Genomic DNA, 21515 nt, shown 5'->3' with positions numbered 1-21515 from the left:
TCCACCGACAATGTGGCCACTGGCACCAACATCAACGTCAGGGACGTGAACTTCGAGCTAAAATCAAGCCTCATCAACATGATGCAGGCTAGCCCATTTTGTTGGAAGCCGAACGAGGACGCAAATGCTCATTTGCAGAAATTTCTGGAGCTCTGCGACACCGTTGTCATACTGGGTGTCACCGCCGATGTTATCAAGCTTCGTCTGTTTCCCTTCTCCCTACTGGGAAAGGTGAAACAGTGGTTTTGTAAGGAAAAGGACATCGACACCTGGGCCAAATGCTCCAAGGCATTCCTCGCAAAATTCTTCCCGTTGGGCAAAACAAATGCCCTGCGCAGGAGGGTATCAAGTTTCCAGCAGACGGGGATGGAATCCATCCTAGAAGTTTGGGAGAGGCTATAGGAATACATCCTGGCCTGTCCTCACCATTGTATGGACGAGTGGCTCATCCTGCAAAGCTTCTACAACGGGCTCACAATGACATTTCGAGCCAATATTGATGCCGCTGCTGGAGGAGCCTTCCTCGACCTGACCATAGCCAAATCCAAAGCATTGGTCGAGAAGATGGTCTCCAACTAGGGTTGGAGCGATGAATGACTCCAACCCCGCACAAAGGGCATGCATACCATCAAGGAAACAGATATGATTGCCGCAAAGCTGGACCTCCTCATCAAGAAGATGGAGGAAGGGAGCAAACAACAAATCAATGCTCCCATACACGCCATGGGTTCGCACTTCACGTGTGAAGTCTGTGGTAATGATGGACATTTGGGAAACAACTGCCCCGAAACCCATGAAGATTGCGCCTACCTCAACAACAACAACAACAACAATAATAGCAACGGGTACCGTCCACCACAAGGAGGCTAGGGGTGGAACCAGCCACGTCCACCTTTTTAGGGAGGTAATAACTACAATCCTTCTTATAATTTAAATTTCAATTCGAACCAACCTCCCTTGAGAGAACTTGTTCTTGGCCAAGTTAAAATTAACGAAAATATAAATAAAAAGGTTTTGGCCAATGACAAATCCCTGGAAAGTTTAAATGTAAAGCTTGAAACTTTATCTTCAACTCTTAAAAATCAGTTAAGTTTCAATAAAATGATCGAAACCCAGCTTGCACAAATTGCTGCCGCTTTACCTATTGCTGAGAGCGGGAAGATCCCAGGGCAACCCGAGACTCTCGTAGAAAATGTCAGCATGGTGTTCACCGGACGGGGTAACTCGTCCCGGAGGCCACCACGCAATAACCATGCAGGCAGGTACAATACCCCAAGAAACGACGTTTGGGATGGCATGGTGGCAGCGGTGCAAGAGTATCCAGGGGTCCCCATGATCAGCTACTCGATCTACATCAAACACTTTGAGCGATGCCTATGCGATGTAGGGGCAAGCATAAACATAATGCCCAAGGTAATATTTGAAGCACTTGAATATCCTGCTCTTTCCCCAACAACCATGCTCGTACAGCTTGCAGATTCGACTATTCGGTATCCCAAAGGGATAGCCGAACATGTCTTCATATGAGTACGAGACTCATTCGTCCTTGCCGACTTCGTGGTAATGGATATGGAGGGCGACCTCGGAGTTGACCTCGTACTTGGGCGACCTTTCCTAAGGTCCGCCAAGGCAAGGATCAATGTCGAAAAGGGAGATATCTGCTTCCGTGTCGGAAAGGAGGATATGTTTTTCAGGTTCAAGAAGAGGGAAGAGCAGCGCTTCATGATCCAGCAAGACAGTGAAGGGCAAGCACTCTGGGGTGCACCAGAACCCCAGCCAGAACACCGACCCTCCACCTAAAAGAAAGAAGACATCAAAGAAGGTGTGGCGTAAGGTCGAGAGTTCGGCCTCACCCAGTTCTCTAGGACGAGCCGACGAATGGTAAGTATGGTGGAGAAAAGTCGTGCACGTCGGACTATAAATGATGCGCCCTTGCTAAAGGTAAATTGGTATTTATCTCATATTTGCTTTTCCACACTTTCTGAATTTTCTTTGCATCTCATTTGTTTTTCTCCACTACATATTTGAAATTTTCAAATTTGTTTTCTGCATGCTGGAATTTTTCTAGCAGTTTTTTCCTTTCCATGAAAATACCAAAAATATTTTCTGAGTTTTAAATCCTTTGGGAAAAATAATTTGGACATCTTTCCGAGCAAACTTTTGGTCGTGCACCAAATTTTCAAAGTTTATGACCGTTGAGGAATCACCTAGCCAAAGGGGGGCACCAGGGGTCCCGCCCTAGGGCCAGCCGACCCCACAGGTCAGCCAACCCAGGGCCAACGGCTCCTGGGCCCACCTTTTCCAACAGCTACCTTACCATTGTGCTTGGCTCCTCCTCGGATGTGCTCACTCGGTTCCTTTTAAATAAAGGCTGAGAGAGGGGTGATGAGCTCTCATGCTCACTGTCTTCACTCTCACTATTGGCAGTCCTTAGCCTAACAGATAAATCCGCAAGCGTACGGATACCGATGTAGCTTTCACCTTGGAGTATTCCAGGGTATCGAATCCACGAGGAATGAGAAGTGTACTAGTAGTGACTCTTGTTTATCCAGGGGATATGATGGGAGTGAAGGTGACCAAATAAGATAGGTAGAGGTAATCTAACATTGTCTTGCTAACTACTCGTACAGGAATACTTGACTTGTACTCTAGTTGCTTCGGCGGCCTCAGGGAAGGACTCAGAAATGGATGAGAAGGGAGTCCAACGGCAGTCAGCAACTACTGCTATGAAAGCACCCAAACATGGTGGACTACAGAGGATGGACAGTGCTGTCACCACCTGCCGTCTACCACAGCGGTACTGTGGGGTGGAACACAACCCAAGGTAACTATCAAGCCTAGGCACCACACCTACACTATCAAGTCACTAACTTCTGCCTCACGTTAAGGCAAGAAGAAACCCCAAATGGATAGAAATTGCTAGACCAAGTATTCAAGTAAAGGAGAGAAAACAATATTACCGATGAAAGAAGAGGAAATTACTCGAACCGAAGCTTCATTCATCGGAGGCACAAAGTTAGAGAGGGGCCAACACTCTAGCTCCTCTCTGGACTCTCACCTCGCCTCTCTCCCTATTTTCTAAAGATATGTGGAACGCTACGCTTCGCCTTGGACTTGCTCTAATTCTCCGTGTCTTGGAAGTGAGGTGAGGGTGTCCTTTTATAGCTCTTCCAAGGTGGTGCTGAAGCTAGCGCGTGCACTTTACGCAAGTAGGTCGGCTGCTTAGCTCTCATGCAAAAGACGGGCACGTGGCGTGACAAAGTGAGGCCGGCCGGCCTCCCCTACATCGGCCAGCCTGGGATCTTCCGCCAAATCTGCACCGCCTTTTCGTGGATGCTCCTGATCACTCCTGGAGGTCGGTAGTGGTTGCGTCAGTTTGAAGCGCGGTAGTTAGTTGGCCAGCCGGCCTCTCCTAGGCCGGCCGGCCTGGAGTTGGCTCCTCTCAGCCCTCCATTGCACCGACATGTCTATCAATGGTTGTATGTTCCTTCTCTAGTTGGGTTGAGTCTTGATAGTCAGTTTGGTCACTTCGGAAGCCCATTGGAGGAACATATGAGGCCTTTTGGTCTTAGTTTCACTTCTTGCTTGCCTCCCATATGTTAGGGGACTATTGGTGAGTCCCCAAGGCCATGATACTGAGTGGAGAGTGTTTTGAGGGAGGTGCCAAGCCGGCCGGCCTTGTCCAGGCCGGCCGCCCTATGTCAGGCCGACCGGCTTGACAGGGCCGTGTTGGTGATCTTCTCGGAGGCGTAACTTTTCCGTCCAGACTCCAAATTGGGTCATCCAAGTATCCATTTTGATCATCTCAGAGAGCTCTTTAACATGGTGCTGTCGAATATGTGATTTGAGTAACTTTTGTACCATGCTCAAGTGTCATTTGTACCAAGACATCTGAATGAACCTTCATTTGTATGGCCTCAACTGCTACTTCACCAAATAACGGTACTTGTGCTCCATATTACCTGTATTCCTTGCAAAACATGTTGTGACACAAAACTTGTGGACCTCATTAGTTTAAATAAAACTTTTTTTTCCAAACTACTTCAAGTTCCCTCGTTAATGGCAATGGTTGGCGGCCAAAATGGGCATATAATGGCCGCCAACACACCCCCATGCTCAGAACTTTGTTGGTCCCGGGCAAAGGTTAGAATCAAGAGTATCGGATCCGAGCAAGAACTTAAGGTAGACTTTGATGCACAACTTCTCAAAGTAGATAGCTAGCATAAACTTTATTCCAAAATATTTCTCATACCTGTGGGGTTTGAAGTGGCTATGATGCTTGCCTTTGGCGGTTGAAAAGTGGAACAACTCGATTGAAGGTATGACCTTCCTCTTAATCAACCATACTTGGAGTTTTGATATTTTTTCAAAATAAACTCTTTAGCTCAATTGATCCTCAGATGGCACTCTTGAATCACTCATGTGGTAATTGTATTCCTTACTAAGGTCATTAGCCAGCCTCTCCCTACAATCTATAGGCTTATGTGGAGTTCGGGTAGGGAAAAGTAGGCTCACCTATGTTGTGTATTTTGTTAAGTCAAAAATTGTTCCTAGTGAAACTTGTGACACTTCATATTCTGATCATTTGGAAATGGATAATCGAGGAGGGGAAGGAAATGGACACAACACAAATATGATGGGATGTGGTGAACAAACCATATATTGTGCTTTTGAAAGAATATGGCCTTGAGTGGTACTCCTTATTTTCCATGGATCCCCCTTAGGGATTTGGAGACTTGAAACTATAGAGCTCTCCTATTTTTTTCTTTTGCCTGTGTGCAGGCCAGTTTTTTTTTACTCGATAGCTCCATGCCTCCTTTCTCTATAGGATTTTGGGGGATATGTGTAGGATATGGTTGGAGTATTTATTTTGAAGGGTCATATTTGTGGGTAGGATAAGATCAAGAAAATGTGAACAACAAGATGTGGGTTTCGATTGATGAAAGAATGTCTGGCATTGGTGAATGCTAGAATCCAATATGGAGCTTAGCATATCCAGACATTGGGAAGGCTAGCAATCAAGGACAATTGCAGAGGTGGAAATGATCGGTATTGAAATGTCACTATTCCATATGGGCACAAAATTTGACAAAACTCAACACAACTATATAGGCAACAAATGTATAGGTTTGATCATGAGAAGTATTTTGGCCGTAGTAGGAATTTTGAACCACTGAGGATTGGTGAGACTAAGGGTTTTGATTTTTTTCCAAAATAAAACTTCTCCAAGCAATGCTTGCAACACCCGGTTTATAAAAGGACATAAACCGAGCAATCATATACGTGCTAGGATCAAGTCACACGTATATACAACAGAATGAATAGTATATCACAGCACATATCATGTAAAAGATATAATAAAGCGAGTATGAATGTTATTTATTACATTAATGACAAAATGTCTGATACAGAGTATGCGGAAGCGTAAAACATATACGTAAACTCTCGACGAAGCTGGGCGCCACAGGGACGTCGACTGGGGGACGAACGCCTAGAAGTCCTCATACTCCTGGTAGCTTCGGGTGAACTGCCTCGTGTCGGCAGGAACTGACCAGCAGTAGAGTGTCCCCAAGAGGAAAAAGGGTAGAGTAGGCAAGAGTGAGTACACAACTTGTACTCAACAAGTATAACACAAACTATGAGGCTCTAAAGTTGGCTAACTCAACTGCATTAGCTTTTAAGTCTTGGCAAAGTTTTATTACAGCTATTTACTACAAGTTGATGAATTATCATAAACCCAGTTACATAGTAATTAATTAAAATTAATCATGATACTACTAAGAGCCATACCAAACCAAGCCACCCGGGGAAACCCTCCTAACCAAAGGAAGATAACCCCACTAATCAAAAGGAGGATCCGAGCCGCTCATGACTGTGAGTACGGCTAGTATACCAGTTTTACACTCTGCAGAGGTTGCACATCTTTACCCAAAAGTCGTGAGCTATGCTAGTTGTTCATCACACTTCCTTAGGTGAGATGGCTAGCAAGCACACTACGAGGCCATTACAAAGAATCTCGTTGGTGAGGCGTAACCGCAAAGAGTTGGATCGGCGACGATGGGGCCCACCTCACGGGGGTACAAGCACAGGTGCGCAAACCAAGCACAGACCAAGCCGGAGGAGCAGGGACCATTGAAGCTTACCACCCTTTGCCCCGCAGGTAACTTACTCCAAACCAAAAAGACCTAATTAGTAAGCCATGACCGTCCCATTCTAGTCTTGTGGTAGTGCTATTGTCTCAGGTTGTCGCTCTATGAACCGGTCCTTATGGAGAGTGGCCAACCAAGCACTAAGCACCGTGCTGGCCCCCCGAAACCATGTTTCTACAAAAACCAATTTTTAACGAGACGTGAGCCACTCAAGCACAACACAGAGGGCCACTGTTAGAATTAAGTTGCATAAACCATTAATCAAATTAATTAAAAAGGACCAAGTGTGTTATAGCGTGGCACCTAGCACAACTAATCAAAATGCAACCCAAAGGATATATATAAAGGATATAAAGTGGCTAGGAAAGTCCTTATAGGCATACAATATTAAAATGCAGTATGAAAATGTATTTAAAAGTGATAGGTGTTGTTCGTGTTATACTTGCCTTCCTCAAACTGCTCCTGCTACTCAAACTGCTCAAAAGATGGATGCTGCTCTGGGTACTGGTACTGTGGCTCCTCAGATGGATCAACGTCTACTCACGAACACATGGCCAAAAACAATACACAACATAAACATACATGCAAACAATAGCAAATACTAAGGAATAGTACAATAATACATGAAAACAGCAAACAAAACTATGTTAGGACTATTCTAGCCATTACAATGATCGTGTGTACATAAAGAATGCCTAAAACGGAGTTGAAACGCAAAAACTAGGCCTAAAACAAGGTCCAGGGGCTTAACTGTAAAAAAATAGAGTTTCTGGGGGTTTTCTACAAAAACCGAGGGTCCAAACGTAATTAAAGGGTAGACGCGGGGGTTAAGACGCAAAAAGACAAGGGACGACGACTGGGTTGACCGCGGGTTACATTTTAAAGAAAAACAGGGTCTAAAACGTAAACACAGGGGCGGATTTGGAAATACTTTTGAACTAACAGGACCGCGGGTTGATTTTGAGAAAACTCAGGGGCTCTTTAACAAATGTGACAAGCCGAACCGGTATCTAGCGATGAGGACTGTTGAATCTAGATCTAGTGGCTCAGAGTGAAGGGGTATGAGCTTCTAATCTTACGCGTCTACTCGGGAACGGACGGCGGAGAACCATCCCGCGCGTGGGGGCGGCGGCGCTCGCCCGCCGGCGATTCTGTCCGCGGCGGCGCGGCGCGAAGCTCAACAGAGTTGGTCGACTTTGACGCTCCAGGGGTCAAATCGACCAGCGCTCGGGTCGAAGATGTTCTTTAGGCCATGAGTAAACCACCTAGGGCCTGAGCGGGGCTAGGGAAGGCTCGGGGCGGCGAATCCAACCGCGGCGGCGACTCTGAGTGGCGAGACTCGTCGGCGCAGGGCGTTCTGGTCTCGATGATGGCCTACGTGCCGTGTCAGCTGGTGCAAAAGGGATAGGAGGACGTGGCGCGGCTCACCGAGGGTTTGTTCCAGGCGGAGATGCAGCGCAGGTGGTCGGCGGCGTGGACCGGCGGCGGCGCTGGGCGGAGCGCGGTGACGGGGTCGACGCAGGGTACTTCTGGGCTCCTAGATCCCACGAACGGACTCGGAGCGACTCTGAGGAAGTGCGGCGGGGTCAGGAAGGGCTGAAACTCGCTGGCAGTGAGCAATTGTTTCGGGGTTGGACTCACCGGCGGCGATGTCTTCGGGGCGAAATCCGGCGCGTGCAGGGCCCTAGGTCGAGGAAGGAGGCCCCGAGGAGTCTTTTGGCGCCAAGGCAGAGCGGCTGCGGGGTCTGGCCGGGGTTTGGTGGAGTGGGGCGGTGTGCCCGCGGTGGCGTAGAGCTACGGCGCGGCGGGGTAGAGCGGCGGGGTGAATCTCGGGCTCGATGCGGCACTAGAAAGGCAGGATAGAGCACTGGGGGGGTGCGCAGGAGCCAAATAAAAGGAGGGCCGGTGATTTGGGCGTGTGTGCCCGGGAAGGTGATCGCGAGGATCACGGCGGTGATCTCGGGCGGGTTCGGTGTATCGCGGGGAAGGCGGATCGTGGAGCGGTTCGGCGTGATCCCGTGCGGCTTCTAGAAGGCGGGCGGCACTAGGCGGCTGGTTGATGGGCCTGCGAAGGTCGGACAGTCCACGGGCAGAGGTTCGCACAGCACGGAGGACCAGCGGCCAGCGACAGAGCTCGGCGCGCGGAGGAAGAAAGGAAAGTGGAGGGGAGGCCGCTGATGAGCGGGCCCGAGCGGTCAGTGGCATGGAAAATGCGCTGCGCGAGTGGGTGTTGGCTGCTGGGCCCGCGCGGGGTGAGAGAGGGAGTGGGCCGCGGGTCTGCTGGCCCAGGAGGAGATGTAACACCCGGATAATAAAATAACATAAATCGAGCAATCATATATGTGCCAGGATCAAGTCACACGTATATACAACAGAATGAATAGTATATCATAGCACATATCACGTAAAAAGATATAATAAAGCGAATACGAATGTTATTTATTACAATAATGACAAAAATGTCTGTTACAGCGGAAGCGAAGTACAAATACGCTAAAACTCTCCGAAGCTGAGCAGGGCGCCACAGGGATGTCGACTGGGAGACGAACGCCTAGAAGTCCTCGTAGTCCTGGTAACGCTGAGCGAACTCCCTCGTGTCGGCAGGAACTAAGCAGCAGTAGCGTATCCAAGAGGAAAAGTAGAGAAGAGGCAAGAGTGAGTACACAACTTGTACTCAACAAGTATAACACAAACTATGAGGCTCTAAGGTTGGCTGACTCGACTGCATTAGCTTTTAAGTGTTGGCAAAATTTTATTAAAGCTATTTACTATGAGTTGATGAATTACCATTAACCCAGTTACATAGTAATTAGTCATATTTACTCATGATACTATTGAGAACCAAACCGAAACCACCAAGGTAACCCCGAGAGGCACCTCCCTCGTCGGAAGGAGATAACCCCACTAATCAAAAGGAGGATCTGGACCGCTCATGACCATGAGTACGGCTAGTATACCAGTTTTACACTCTGCAGAGGTTGCACATCTTTACCCACAAGTCGTGAGCTACGAGAGGTTCATCACACTTCCTTAGGTGAGATGACTAGCGACTCACTACGAGGCCGTTACAAAGAATCTCGTTGGTAAGGCGTAACCGCGAGAGTTAGGTCAGCGATGATGGGGCCCACCTCTAGGGGTACAAGCACCGGAGCGCAATCCTAGCACAGACCAAGCCGGAGGAGCAGGGACCATTGAAGCTTAGTACTCTTGCCCCGCAGGTAAGTTACTCCAAACCAAAAAGACCTAATTAGTAAGCCAAGTCTATCCCATTCTAGCCTTGTGGTAGCGCTGTTGTCCTAGGTTGTCGCTCTATGAATCGGTCCTTATGAAGAGTGGCCAACCAAGCACTAAGCACCGTGCTGGCCCCTAAACCATGTTTCTACAAAAACCATCTTTTAACGAGACGTGAGCCACTCATCCACACAGAGGGCCACTCTCAGAATTAAGTTCAAGTAAACCATTAATCAATTTAATTAAAAAAAAGGACCAGAATGTGTTATAGCGCAGCAACCTAGCACAACTAACCAAAATGCAACCCAAAGGTATATATAAAGGATATAAAGTGGCTAGGAAAGTCCTTATAGGCATACAGTATTAAAATACAGTATGAAAATGTATTTAAAGGTGATAGGTTGTTCATGTTATACTTGCCTTCCTCGTACTGCTCCTGCTGCTGCTCAAAGTGCTCGGAAGACGGCTGCTCCTGGTACTGATACTGGGGCTCCTCAGATGGATCAACGTCTACTCACGAACACATGGCCAAAACAATGCACAATAATAAGCATACAAGCAAACACTAACAAAAGCTAAGAAACAGTACATCAATACATAAAAACAGCACACTAAACTAGTCTAAAACTATTCTACGCATCACAACGATCGCGTGGACATAAAAAACGCCTAAAACGGAGCTAAAACGCATAATCTAGGCCAAAAACAAGTTCTAGGGACTTATCCGCGATAAAACTAAGTTCCAGGGGGTTTTCTGCAAAAACTGAGGGCCTAAACGTAATTAAACCTTAGTTCTAGGGTCTATCTTGCAAAAATGCCAGGGCTGGACCGCGGGTACTAAATCTAGAAAGGTCAGGGGGCTAGGTGTTAATTTCCGGACCCAACTGCAAATTCTTTTGCACACACCAGGACTGCGGGTTTAAAAACAGAAAAACGGAGGGGCTCTTTAGAAAGATCGCCAGGCCGAACTGGTACCTTCTATTTTGGGCCTTCGAATCATGATTGGGCGATCCAGATCGAAGGGGTATGATGATCTAATCCGGAGCGTTGGTTTCAGATCGGGCGGCCAGGATCTGTTTGAGCGCGATATGGGCGGCGCGGGTGACCGGAGTCCTTCTCCCACGGCGGCGCAGCACGGAAGCTCGCCAGAGTACGCCGCTTCTAGCCCTCCGGGCTGGGATTTGAGCGGGCTTTGGGTCGGGGAGGATCTACGCGGAGCGCGCGATCCACTGGTGGGCTCAGGAAAGGGCTGCATCGGCCGGAGAGGACGGTCGGCGGTGACAGGCGGCTTGGGTTCGCCGGCATACCGCGTTAGCGCGGTTCCGGCCCCATTTGGCTTGGGTTTTTGGCTCTGGAAGCATCTACTAGACACGGCTAAACTACATCGAGGTCTAGCTCGGGCTACGGCACAGCAGAGCGGCGGTTCAGTCATGGCGCGGCGGCGGCGGAGCGCCGGCGTGGATGTTCCGCCTCGGAAGTGACCCTTTGGCCACGATGTCGGGTGCAAAAGGAAGGGCAGGTCGAGATGGGTCTCACCTAGGTCCGAATTGAGCGAATATGGTGTGTCGGAGGCGCGACGGCGATGTCCGGCAGCGACGCACGGGCGGAGCTCGGGGTCCGGCCGCTGCTGGGCGTCTCCGGGTTCCTGGATCCCTCGCAAGGCTTCGACGTCGAACTGCGAGGGGGTTCCAAGGGTCAGGGTAGGTCGGGAAACGCCGGCGGCGAAGAATCGTGGCGGCGTAGCGAGCTCACCGCCGTGGAGATCTCTTCGTGGCGGAGCTGTTCGGCGGTGGGGCTGCGATGCAGAGATGGCGGCTGCGGGGTGAGGAAGGTCCGGGGTGCGGCTGCAGTGCCAATTAAAGGGACTCCGGGTCTCTTGGCGTGCACACCCGGCGTGGATAGCGGGGATCGCGGCCGTGATCCGAGCACACGATTTGCGGAGTGCGCAAATGGCTCGGCGTGATCCTGAGCGGGGAACGACTTCTAGAAGGTTAGGCATGGGGCGAGGCTGGTTGGTGGGCCCTGCGGAGTTGGGGGTGGTCCACGGTGCAGAGGAGCGAGGCGAGCGGGTGGAGCAGAGGCTCGGCGCGGATCGCGGCAGAGGAAGGGGAAAGAGCTGACCGGTGGGGCCGGCCTGGCAGCGGCTCGTGGGGAACACGGCTGAGAGAGAGCAGGCCTGGGAGTGGGGCGAGCGGGGCATGTGCGGGAGAGGGCGCTGGGCCAGCGCGCGCAAGTGGAACAGGCCGAGCGGGGCTGACTGGGATGAGGGTGAGAGTGGGTTGGGCTGCTCGCGAGCGGGCCCGGGGAGGGAAGGGAAGAGTGGGCTGGGAGGAGTTAGGCTTGGGCTGGTTTGTGTCCGGGTGGTTTTATCTTTTCCATCTTTTTTCTATTTCTAAACAATTCAAATCCATTTGAATTCGAAAGAAATTTGAATTCAAACTCCTATGCAAACCAACAAATAAAACCATGCACCAGCATGAATGCAACACCAAAATTTAAACCTATGATAAAATTTAAATTACTTAAGGAACAAAATTTTAGATTAAATGCAAGTCTAACACAATGAACCTTAGAAAATTAAATAAAGCCAATTAAATTTATTATAAAATGCTGAAATTTAAACTAGGGTGTTACAGACCATACCCCCTTAAAGAAATCTCGTCCCCGAGATTTATCTGGGCTGGCTAGCAAAGAGATCTGGATATGTCTTCCTCAGCTCATCTTCTCGCTCCCATGTAGCCTCAGCTTCACTGTGATGACTCCACTGAACTCTGCACATCATGATGCGCTTGTTCCGAGTAACCCTCTCTGATGTCTCCAGAATCTTCACCGGATGCTCAATATAGGTCAGATCTTCCTGCACATCTAACCCATCTAGTGGTGCCTGCTCCTCAGGTACTCGCAGACACTTCTTCAGCTGAGAAATATGGAAGACATCATGAACTTTGGAGAGGTTGGTAGGCAACTCCAGGCGATAAGCAACCTCGCCTTTCCTCTCTAGCACCTTTAATGGACCAATATACCGAGGTGCTAGCTTCCCCTTCACATTAAACCTGCGGATTCCTCTCATTGGGGACACCTTCAGATATACATAATCATCAACACTGAAGGTCAGGTCCCTCTGTTTACCATCTGCATAGCTCTTCTGCCTACTCTATGCAATCCTCAGATTCTCCCGCACAGTCTGTACCATATGCTCTGCTTCTTCTATAATGTCAGGGCCAAAGAGCTGCTTCTCACCAATCTGATCCCAATAAAGAGGAGTCCTGCACTTTCTGCCATACAATGCCTCAAAGGGGGATTTCTTCAGACTGGCTTGGTAGCTGTTGTTTTAGGAGAACTCAGCGTACGACAGGCACTTATCCCAACTAGTACCATACTGAATAGCACAAGCTCTCAGCATATCCTCCAACACTTGGTTGATTCTCTCTGTCTGCCCATCTGTCTGAGGATGATAGGCGGTACTGAAGCGCAGCTTTGTATCCAACGAATCATGGAGCTGCTCCTAGAACCGTGAAGTGAACTGAGATCCTCTGTCCGATATGATCTTCTTGGGCACACCATGCAAACAGACAATCCGGGAGATATACAACTCTGCAAGTCTGGCACCGGAGTAAGTAGTGTTCACTGGAATGAAGTGAGCAACCTTCGTTAGACGATCCACTACTACCCATATGGAGTTGTACCCTTTCTGAGTACGAGGCAACCCAACAATGAAATCCATAGTGATCTCTTCCCATTTCCACTCTGGAATCTTCAATGGCTGTAGCAGACCTGCTGGCCTCTGATGCTCAGCCTTGACACGCTGACAGGTATCACAAATAGCCACGTACTCTGCCACTGAACGCTTCATCCCATACCACTAGAAGCATTCCTTGAGATCATAATACATCTTCGTGCTGCCCGGATGAATAGAATAAGCCGTATCATGAGCCTCACTCAGAATCAACTTCCGGAGATCCTTCACATCTGGCACACAGATCCGGTTCTTGTACCACAAGGTACCCTGATCATCCTCTCTTAAATGAGGAGCCTTGCCTTTCTTGAGCAACTCGCGGATCTCCTGCAGCTTCTCATCTTCCTTCTGATGTTGCCGGATATCTGCCTCTAGAGTGGGTACTGCCTCGAATGTCACACTCAAAGTATGATGCAATAAAACCCAGACTCAACTGCTCAAACTCCTCACATAACTCCTGAGGCATCTTGAAAGCAATGGCCATGTTGACATAGCTTCTTCTGCTCAGAGCATCTGCCACAACATTGGCCTTACCCGGATGATAGTGAATCTCCAGGTCATAGTCCCTGACCAGCTCTAACCATCTCCTCTGCCGCATGTTCAGCTCATTCTGCGTGAAAATATACTTGAGGCTCTTGTGATTAGTGTAGATATCACACTGCTGCCTGTACAAGTAATGCCTCCAAATCTTCAGAGCATGAACAACTGCGGCTAACTCAAGATCATGAGTGGGATAGTTCAGCTCATGCCGACGTAACTGTCGTGAAGCATAAGCAATCACTCTACCCTCCTGCATCAGAACACAACCAAGACCATCCTTCGAAGCATCACAGTACACCGTGAACCTATTGCTCTGGTCTGGCAGAGTAAGGACTGGCGCCGTAGTCAACCTCTTCTTTAGTTCGTCAAATACCATCTGACGCTCATCAGTCCATATGAATGCCGCATTCTTCTCTAGCAAGGAAGTCAAGGGCTTCGCGATCTTGGAGAAATTCTCAATGAATCTCCGATAGTATCCTGCTAAGCCCAAGAATGACCGGACTTCCTTCACCGTCTGCGGTGGCTCCCACTCGAGCACATCCTTCACCTTGCTCGGATCAACTGCAATGCCTCCCTTGGAGATGATATGACCGAGGAATGAAACCTCATCAATCCAGAACTCGCACTTGCTGAACTTAGCATATAGGTGATGCTCCCTCAATCTATGTAACACGAGCCTCAAATGCTCTTCATGCTCTGCCTCTGTCTTGGAGAAGATCAGAATATCATCAATGAAGATCACCACGAAGACATCCTGATAATCCATGAAAACCATGTTCATCAGATGCATGAAGAAAGCTGGGGCATTAGTCAAGCCGAAGGACATGACCATGTACTCATACAGCCCATACTTTCAGGTGAATGCCATCTTCGGAATATCCTCAGGACGGATCCTCAGCTGAAAATAACCCGAACACAGATCAATCTTTGAGAATACACGAGCACCTCGAAGCATATTAAAGAGATCATCAATACGGGGTAGTGGATGCTTGTTCTTGATAGTAACTGCGTTCAACTCCCGATAATCGACACACATTCTCTTCGAGCCATCCTTCTTATCTACTAGCAACAACGGAAAAGCCCAAGGAGAAAAGCTGCGACGGATATAGCACTTGGCTAGCAACTCATCAATAGTCTTCTTAACATTCTCATGCTCAATAGGTGCCATGCGGTAGGGCCGCTTTGCAATAGGAGCTGTGCCAAGCAAGAGATCAATAGAAAACTCGATGTCACGTTCAGGCGGCATACTTGGCAGATCATCCGGAAAGACATCCGGGAATTCAAACACCACGCGTATACCGTCTGTGGGTCTAGCCTCCATCTGATGAAGAAATCCAGAAGGTTCCACTGCACTGATAGTAACCTCTTGGCCACTGGACGCCGATAACAAGACTGTCCTCTGAGCACAATCTATCCAGACTCCCCACTTAGCAAGAGTCTCCATCCCCAGAATGACATCGATGCCCTTGGTGTCTAGCACCATCAGATCTGTACTGAATTCTACCCCCCTTAAGGATACACTGACTCTGGGGCAGAAGGTATGAGATCTCAATTGTCCTCCCGGTGAAGATACTAACAGGCACCCCTTTAATGTGCTAGTACGAATACCATGTTGCTCGACAAAAGACTGTGTAATGAAGGAATGTGTAGCACCAGTATCGAAAAGCACTGTAGCTGGGTATGAATTGACCATGAACGTACCAATAACCACATTGGGAGCCTCGGCCGCTGACTCGGCCGTAACGTGGTTCACTCTCCCCTGAATTGGCTCCCTGGACTGAGCTGGGCGCCCCTGCTGTCCCGCCTGCGCCTTCCAGGGGCAAGAGTTGGCGTAGTGCCCCGGCTGGCCACAGTGATAGCAGGTGCAAAGGGGTCCTTGAGCCTGCTATCCGGCAAGAGGAGCTGCCTACCGTGGAGCCTGAGGTGCTGGCGGAGCTGGTGGAGCAGCACGAGCCGGAGGTGCCGGTAACCTCTGGCCCTGCCCCGCCTGCTGCTGCTGTCGAGGCGGGTACTGCTGTGGCCTCTACAGGTACTGCTGGGGAGGCCGGTACTACTGCTGCTGGTACTGCTGGGGCGGCTGGAGGCGAGGACGGGTGTTACTGCCGGAAGCAACGGGAACAATCTTCCTCTTCTTGTCCTCCATCTCCAGGTGCTTGCACTCCGTGTTGAGTGTGCTGTCAACCAGATGGTTGAAGTCGTCGAAGCGGAGGTTGAGTAGTGCGTACTCGATGTAGTCCTCTAGTCCCTCCATGAAGTGCTCCTGCTTCTCGCGATCATCTGCGACCTCGGCAGGGGCGTAGCGAGCGAGCTGAAGGAAACGATCATGATACTCCGTGACCGTCATAGTTCCCTAAGGTGAAAAGGATAGATGTATGACGAATGATTAGCTCATGCTTCAGAAAGATAGAACAAGGAGAATATTAGCTCAAAAGGAAAAGTTGAATGACATATATGAGTTTTACCTGCTTAAGTGCAAGGAACTCCTTCTTCTTCATCTTCATAACGCCCGCGGGGACGTTGTGGCTGCGGAACCACTCCCGGAACTGGATCCAAGTGAAAGCCTCGCGGTCCTGAACTGGGTGGGACTCCCACCAGTCCAATGCTGCCCCTCGCAGCTATCCTGCTGCGTACAAGACTCGCTCCCGATCATCGCACTGGGCGATGTCCAGCTGGCGCTCCACTGCACGGAGCCAGTCGTCTGCCTGAAGTGGGTCAGACGTGTGAGAGAACGTCGGTAGGTGACCCCTCAGGAACTCAGCACGCCTGTCGCGGGTCTGTGGTGGTGGAGGAGGCAGAGCTTGAGTGTGAGCCTGCTGAAGTGCCTGAATAGTATTGTTCAGGGTAGCCATCATCTGCATCTGGAGCTGGAAGTACTGCTCCAGGGTCAGAGGTGGAGGCATCGGGATCCCGGTACCCTGGTTGTTCTGCCCCTGGTTGTTTTGCCCCTGCTGGTCAGAACCACGCCTGGTGTTCACCATCTAATTTTTGGACAAAAGATTTCAAGAGTAAGGATATTGCAGAAATAAATTAAGATGGATACGATATTTTTCTGCAAGAAAACTTGGGCATGATAAAGTAGACAGGACAAAGTAGACGGTTTTACCCCCAACGATCTAACTTGTTTTATTAATTAATTAACTTTAACTTAAAACTGATTTTCATTAAACAAATTTAACTACTAAACTATGCAATCAACCAAAAATACAAATCAAACTTGTAGCATAATAACAAGCATACAATTTCACAACTTAGCCGAGTTTAACACACGACTCGGCTAACACAACGCATCGCAAAACGTGCTATCGTATTATTATAAAGGGGTCATCTAGCTTATACCTATGATGGTCAGACGATTTTCTCCAGGCCAGAATCTACGGAAACTATTCTATAGAGAGAAATCAAGGCAGGACGAGTAAAAATCTTAGAATTCAAGGAGTATAATAGAAAAATAGTTTTAGCAGACAAGGCTGAGAGAGAAGAAGACTTAAAACTCGACCAGTTCTATCTAGGCTTTCGTCCTACAGTCGATATAGCTCTGATACCACTCTGTAACACCCGGTTTATAAAAAGACATAAACCGAGCAATCATATACGTGCCAGGATCAAGTCACACGTATATACAACAGAATGAACAGTATATCACAGCACATATCACGTAAAAGATATAATAAAGCGAGTACGAATGTTAGTTATTACATTAATGACAAAATGTCTGATACAGAGTATGCAGAAGCGTAAAACATATACGTAAACTCTCGACGAAGCTGGGTGCCACAGGGACGTCGACTGGGAGACGAATGCCTAGAAGTCCTCGTACTCCTGGTAGCTCCGCATGAACTCCCTCGCGTCGGCAGGAACTAAGCAGCAGTAGAGTGTCCCCAAGAGGAAAAAGGGTAGAGTAGGCAAGAGTGAGTACACAACTTGTACTCAACAAGTATAACACAAACTATGAGGCTCTAAAGTTGGCTGACTCAACTGCATTAGCTTTTAAGTCTTGGCAAAGTTTTATTATAGCTATTTACTACAAGTTGATGAATTACCATGAACCTAGTTACATAGTAATTAATCAAAATTAATCATGATACTACTGAGAACCATACCAAACCAAGCCACTCGGGGAAACCCTCCTAACCAAAGGAAGATAACCCCACTAATCAAAAGGAGGATCTGAGCCGCTCATGACCGTGAGCACAGCTAGTATACCAGTTTTACACTCTGCAGAGGTTGCACATCTTTACCCACAAGTCGTGAGCTACGCTAGTTGTTCATCACACTTCCATAGGTGAGATGGCTAGCAAGCACACTACGAGGCTGTTACAAAGAATCTCGTTGGTAAGGCGTAACCGCGAAGAGTTGGATCGGTGACGATGGGGCCCACCTCACGGGGGTACAAGCACAGGTGCGCAAACCAAGCACAGACCAAGCCGGAAGAGCAAGGACCATTGAAGCTTACCACCCTTTGCCCCGCAGGTAAGTTACTCCAAACCAAAAAGACCTAATTAGTAAGCCAAGACCATCTCATTCCAGTCTTGTGGTAGTGCTGTTGTCCCAGGTTGTCACTCTATGAACCGGTCCTTATGGAGAGTGGCCAACCAAGCACTAAGCATCGTGCTGGCCCCCAAAACCATGTTTCTATAAAAACCAATTTTTAACGAGACGTGAGCCACTCAAGCACAACGCAAAGGGCCACTCTCAGAATTAAGTTGCATAAACCATTAATCAAATTAATTAAAAAGGACCAAGTGTGTCATAACGCGGCACCTAGCACAACTAACCAAAATGCAACCCAAAGGATATATATAAAGGATATAAAGTGGCTAGGAAAGTCCTTATAGGCATACAGTATTAAAATGCAGTATGAAAATGCATTTAAAAGTGATAGGTGTTGTTCATGTTATACTTGCCTTCCTCAAACTGCTCCTGCTACTCAAACTGCTCAAAAGATGGATGCTGCTCCGGGTACTAGTACTGGGGCTCCTCAGATGGATCAACGTCTACTCACAAAAACATGGCCAAAAACAATACACAACATAAACAAACATGCAAACAATAGAAAATACTAAGGAACAGTACAACAATATATGAAAACAGCAAACAAAACTATGCTAGAACTATTCTATGTGTTACAATGATCGCGTGGACATAAAGAATGCCTAAAACAGAGTTGAAACGCAAAAACTAGGCCTAAAACAGGGTCCAGGGGCTTAACTGTAAGAAAAACAGAGTTTCTGGGGGTTTTCTACAAAAACTGAGGGTCTAAACATAATTAAAGGGTAGACGCGAGGGTTAGGACGCAAAAAGACCAGGGGCGATGGCTGGGTGGACCGCGGGTTACATTTTAAAGAAAAACAGGGTCTAAAACGTAAAAACAGGGGTGGATTTGGAAATACTTTTGAACTAACAGGACCGCGGGTTGATTTTGAGAAAACTCAGGGGCTCTTTAACAAATGTGACAGGCCGAACCGGTATCTAGCGATGAGGACCATTGAATCTAGATCTAGTGACTCAGAGTGAAGGGGTACGGGCTTCTAATCTTACGCGTCTATTCGGGATCGGACGGCGGGGAACCATCCCGCGCGTGGGGGGGGGGGGGGGGGGCGGCGCTCGCCCGCCGGCGACTCTATCCGCGGCAGCGCGGCGCGAGGCTCGCTGGAGTTCGTCGAATTCGACGCTCCGGGGGGTCAAATCGACCAGCGCTCGGGTCGAGGAGGTTCTTTAGGCCATGAGTAAACCACCTGGGGCCTGAGCGGGGCTAGGGAAGGCTCGGGGCGGCGAATCCAACCGCGGCAGCGACTCTGAGTGGCGAGACTCGCCGGCGCAGGGCGTTCTGGTCTCGGGGATGGCCTACGTGCCGTGCTAGCTGGTGCAAAAGGGATAGGAGGACGTGGCGCGGCTCACCGAGGGTTTGTTCCGGGCGGAGATGCAGCACAGGTGGTTGCCGCGCGTGGACAGGCGGCGGCGCTGGGCGGAGCGCGGTGACGGGGTCGACGCCGGGTGCTTCCGGGCTCCTGGATCCCCCGAATGGACTCGGAGCGACCCTGAGGAAGTGCGGTGGGGTCAGGAAGGGCTGAAACTCGCCGGCAGTGAGCAATTGTTTCGGGGTTGGACTCATCGGCGACGATGTCTTCGGGGCGAAATCCGGCGCGTGCATGGCCCTAGGTCGAGGAAGGAGGCCCCGAGGAGTCTTCTTGTAACACCTCTGGTGTTTAGCACTGTTTAATGATGCAATTAACATAAAATGACATGTTAAACCCCCCCCCCCCCCCAAAATTCTCATTCACTTAAAAGCCCGAAATCCGTTTAAAGGAACCCAAAAAGTCAACTCTCACACGTTGGCTCAAATGAACTTTTGCCCAAAACGAAAGTTGTAGAGTTTGACCAGATAAACAACTTTCGTGTTCAAAGTTTTTCAAGTTCTAACATGAAATTTGGAGTTAACCCGGTTCATTAAATTTGAATTCAAATTTTAACTTTCAAATTGTTGCTCAAACGAAGTTTTGCCTGAAAGGAAAGTTGTCGGAAATTGAATTTGGAACGACTTTCATGTTCAAAATTTTTCAAGTTTCAATGGAAAATTTTGAGTTTGAACTGAGTCAAACCGTTGACTTTTCCTTTTTCTCTCTCCACTCCCTTTCTCTCTCCTTTCTCTCTCCCTCGCTGAACCTCCCCTCTCCGCGCGCGCAGGCACTTGAGCGCGCCCGTGCATGCGCTCGCTGCGCCGCTGCCGCGAGCTCGCTGCCCTGCTGCCGCCCCGCTGCTGCCTCGCTGCGCTGCGCCGCGCCATCGCCACCCCACTCGAGCGTGCACGCCGCCCGCCACGGCACTCGCTCGCCATCATCGCCCTGCGCACCTGCGGCGCCATTGCTGCTTCGCCGCCCGACCGCGCCACCGACGCCTCCCTTCCCTCTCCCCACACGCCACTGCCCACCCAGCCCCACACGCACACCGTTGACCCCGGGGACGCGAGGAGTGAGCCTGCTGCCGCTCCGCGACGCCGCCGTAGCGACAAGCGAGCCCGGCCGGCGCCGTGACTTCACCCCGCGCCCCTCCCCTGCCGAGCTTCAACCTCTCTAGTTGCCTTCCCAGGAGCCGTTCTCGCATTCCCACTCCACTCCCCTCCCTCTCCTAGAGCCTCTCCTCCTCGCCCTTGCCCAGGGATGCCGCACGCCGTCTGTTGCCTGCCATGGCCGCCGCCTGAGCTCCACTGCCGAGCTCCCCTCTGCAGCCCTATCCTCCCCATTTTCCTTCGCCACCCCGCGTTCCCGCTCCTCCCCTCTCCGTTCCACCCCAAACCAAGCTCCCACTCCGCCCCCCGCGCCCTGGAACGCCACTGCCAACGCCATTGCCGCCGCCGAGCAACACCTCACTGCGGAGCCCCCTTCCCCGCCCTTCCTCGCCTCCAATGGACCCCCTAGATAGCTTCTACTCGCCTCCGTGAAGCTCCCAGACCCGCTCGCCTCCGCCCCGGACCGCCGGAGCGCCGCCGCCCGCTACAGCCGCCATCGCCGCTCCCTGTTCACCGTGGTCGGCCCTCCACAAGCCACCCCGACCCTGATTCGACCCACCACGGGGTAGCTCTCGGTACCGTCTCCCTTTTCCCCGCATCTCCCCCACCTCCGGCGAGCTCCCTCGCAGGGAAACGGGCCGCCGCCTCCTCCTCTGTCTCCTACCTCTGGCCAGGGACCCCTGCGCGATTAGTTTTAGATTTCTAGGGGGTTTTGTGAAAGTTCCAGGGGCCCCTTTGCAAATCTGTGTTTTTGTTTTCTAGTTTTTCCAGTGAAGTTGTAAAATCGATGTAAATTCGTAGAGAAATCGCAAAAATTCAAACTCAACTGTTCTGAGTTCCTTGTGACTAGATC

The sequence above is a fragment of the Panicum virgatum genome, chromosome 7K (assembly GCF_016808335.1).
Source record: "Panicum virgatum strain AP13 chromosome 7K, P.virgatum_v5, whole genome shotgun sequence".
NCBI classification, from domain to species: domain Eukaryota; kingdom Viridiplantae; phylum Streptophyta; class Magnoliopsida; order Poales; family Poaceae; genus Panicum; species Panicum virgatum.
Note: the sequence above shows the minus strand (reverse complement) of the source record.